Raw genomic sequence first — 3,681 nt, forward strand, 5'->3', positions numbered from 1 at the left:
GCAGTAGCAGCTGATGCTACTGTGTGTTGTTAGTATGTGTTCATGTCAATCAGGTTAAAGCTCATAATGCAGTCGGTGAGAGAAGTAAAGGAGCTTTAGGACGAGTTCAGTGACTGAGACCAGGGTCATGAAGACCAGGAAACAGTCCTCGGACTCTCTGGAGGAGCAGACGTCTCCCGCTCACTGATCACTTCTCTGGACCGTTGTTACCGCCAGCCTGTAGCCTCACTCATCGGTCCCCTCGCCATGCATCGCCCCGTTCCTCATCCTTCACCGTGGTTCAACTCACTATTAACCACCTGCTGTTTGATTCAGCAGCTTGTGTTTGATGAAACGTTTGTTTCACGTCTCTGAACTCCGAGCTTCACTATTGGTAAATAAGATAGAAGAACCCTAACCCGACCAGCGAGTCAGACTGCAACGCTTTGATTTCATTTAAACGACATTATTTTATTTTGGTCGCAGAGTGTGTGTGTGGCCCTTTAGTTAGGAGCTTCACTATTGGTAAATAAGATAGAAGAAGGTCATAACTTTTGAGGAAGTTTTAAAAGCAAAAGGGAAACACACGTTTTGTATAATATTTTTATACATGTTTTATTTTTATAATTGGTTTAAATATTTGTTTTCATCAACTAAATTCATTATTTGCATTTAAAATATAATGGATGCTTTTCATTAAGCTAACTCTCTGCTTCCTGGCGTCCTCTCTCCTCCATGACCCGGAAACAGATCTCTCTCCGCCATCATGGAGGATCTTCCGATCCCTTAGATGCACCTGGAGGAGACGAGGAGCGAGGAGAGAGGAGGCTCCTGGAAACACAGGTGTATCCTAGTGGAAGTGTTTTAACGGACGGCAACACCCCTTTGATCCAAAGTGTGTATTGATTGGTCAGCTGATCTGACGGGACAGTAAACAGTCGGCTGTTGTTGTAATACAGCAGATCAGGAAACTACCTGTGGAGAAGGAATGAAAGCACAACAGCAGCTGATCATAGCCTATTTATTTATAAAATAAAGATGACTAAATCATGAATCAATCATTAAAACTTTCTACTATTTCTCTTCATGAGGCAAAAGGCTTCTCCTTTCTTCTTCTGTGTTTCAGAGCGTCTCAGCTCCTTCAGGAAAACATGACGTCACACAGCTGCGTCTCCTATAAAACCATCCTGAGCCTGAAAAGCACGTCAGACTTTCACAAACTAAATAAGCAACATTTTATTTAAACATATTCTGCAGGCTGCAGCTGTTTCTATTGTTCCTTTATGTGGGTTCTGTTCTTTCAGTAATTAACAGGTTTAAATTGTCTGTTTGTGTCTCATTCTGTGACAGACAGACGCTGCTATAGATCTATAATCAAATGATTAAACACTGGAGCAGTTATCAGCTGTTTTCCTTCCAGCTATCAATATGTAGAAATGATTAAGTAACAGTGTAAAGTTCATTCATTGTACATGAATTTTAAATGCAAACTTTAGAGTTTAAACTGTTACTTAGTCATTTCTATTGCTGACTTATTCATATTTGACATTTAGGGTGAAGTGCGTCATGACAACTTGTCTCCTCAAAATGATGCTGGAGTGAGCGACGACGTCCCGTTTGATAAATTAAATTCCTCCGTCCTCACGTCTCTCTCTCGTCCTCACTGGGAGAAGAGACGCGAGTGAGAGAAACCAGGAGACACGTTAGCGTAATGAAAAGCATCCAAGTATCCCAGAATGCATTTCACACCAACTGGCAGCGATGTGTGTGTGTGTGTGTGTGTCATATTTACATTTCATTAAGGTTTGATTTGAGTTTAAATCAGGAAATAGTAATTAAAACATGATTCTTAGTGGGATTTAAAATGAGTGATTCCTACTATACAGTCCTGCTACCTGGAGGCACCGTCATTTATTTCTAGTTCATGTAAAAAGTTTAAAAGCTGATCATTTAATTTCTGTTGCACAGCGAGACGCAGCTAAACGTACCCAGAGCCCCACTAACAGGACTACAACACCAGTTAGACCATTACTAGCTAAACAGCTACATGGGACGGATGCTACATTAGCTTAGCATGTGTCTGTGTGTGTGTCTGTGTGTGTATGTGTGTGGTGTGTGTGTAATGTGTGTGTGTGTGTGTGTGTATGTGTGTCTGTGTGTGTGTAATGTGTGTGTGTGTGTGTGTGTACATGTGTGTGTGTGTGTGTGTGTGTGTGTGTAATGTGTGTGTGTATATGTGTCTGTGTGTGTGTGTGTATGTGTGTGTATGTGTATGTGTGTGTATGTGTGTGTATATGTGTCTGTGTGTGTGTGTGTGTGTGTGTGTGTATGTGTGTGTGTGTGTATGTGTGTGTATGTGTGTGTATATGTGTGTATGTGTGTCTGTGTGTGTGTGTAATGTGTGTGTGATGTGTGTGATGTGTGTGTGTGATGTGTGTGTGTGTGTGTGGTGTGTGTGTGTGTGTGTCTGTGTGTATGTGTGTCTGTGTGTGTGTGTAATGTGTGTGTGATGTGTGTGATGTGTGTGTGTGTGTGTGTGTGTGTGTGTGTGTGTGGTGTGTGTGATGTGTGTGTGATGTGTGTGTGTGTGTGTGTGATGTGTCTGTGTGTGTGTCTGTGTGTGTGTGATGTGTCTGTGTGTGTGTGATGTGTCTGTGTGTGTGTGTGATGTGTGTGTGATGTGTGTGTGTGTGTGTGATGTGTGTGTGTGTGTGTGTGTGATGTGTGTGTGTGTGTGTGATGTGTCTGTGTGTGTGTGTGTGTGTGTGTGATGTGTGTGATGTGTGTGTGTGTGTGTGATGTGTCTGTGTGTGTGTGTGTGGGTGTGTGATGTGTGTGTGATGTGTGTGTGTGTGTGTGATGTGTGTGTGTGTGTGTGATGTGTGTGTGATGTGTGTGTCTGTGTGATGTGTCTGTGTGTGTGTGTGTGGGTGTGTGTGTGTGTGTGGGTGTGTGATGTGTGTGTGATGTGTGTGTGTGTGTGTGATGTGTGTGTGTGTGTGTGTGTGATGTGTGTGTGTGTGTGTGTGTGATGTGTGTGTGTGTGTGTGATGTGTCTGTGTGTGTGTGTGTGTGTGTGTGATGTGTGTGATGTGTGTGTGTGTGTGTGATGTGTCTGTGTGTGTGTGTGTGGGTGTGTGATGTGTGTGTGATGTGTGTGTGTGTGTGTGATGTGTGTGTGTGTGTGTGATGTGTGTGTGTGATGTGTGTGTGTGTGTGTGATGTGTGTGTGTGGGTGTGTGATGTGTGTGTGATGTGTGTGTGATGTGTGTGATGTGTGTGTGTGTGTGTGATGTGTGTGTGATGTGTGTGTGTGTGTGTGATGTGTGTGTGATGTGTGTGTGTGTGTGTGATGTGTGTGTGTGATGTGTGTGTGATGTGTGTGTGTGTGTGTGTGTGTGTGTGATGTGTGTGTGATGTGTGTGTGTGTGTGTGATGTGTGTGTGATGTGTGTGTGATGTGTGTGTGTGTGTGTGATGTGTGTGTGTGTGATGTGTGTGTGTGTGTGTGTGTGTGTGTGTGTGTGATGTGTGTGTGATGTGTGTGTGATGTGTGTGTGTGTGTGTGATGTGTGTGTGTGTGTAATGTGTGTGTGTGTGTGTGATGTGTGTGTGATGTGTGTGTGTGTGTGTGATGTGTGTGTGATGTGTGTGATGTGTGTGTGTGTGTGTGATGTGTGTGTGATGTGTGTGTGTGTGTGTG

The 3,681-nt window shown here is 43.5% G+C and overlaps 1 protein-coding gene across 1 annotated transcript in view; it reads right to left on the bottom strand.

Moving 5' to 3' along the window:
• Positions 1-3,681, bottom strand: part of LOC121889732 (DLA class II histocompatibility antigen, DR-1 beta chain-like) — a 37,197-nt gene that overhangs the window by 32,536 nt on the left and 980 nt on the right. The gene's annotated exons all lie outside the window — the stretch shown is intronic.

The sequence above is a fragment of the Thunnus maccoyii genome, chromosome 22 (assembly GCF_910596095.1).
Source record: "Thunnus maccoyii chromosome 22, fThuMac1.1, whole genome shotgun sequence".
Classification (NCBI taxonomy): Eukaryota; Metazoa; Chordata; class Actinopteri; order Scombriformes; family Scombridae; genus Thunnus; species Thunnus maccoyii.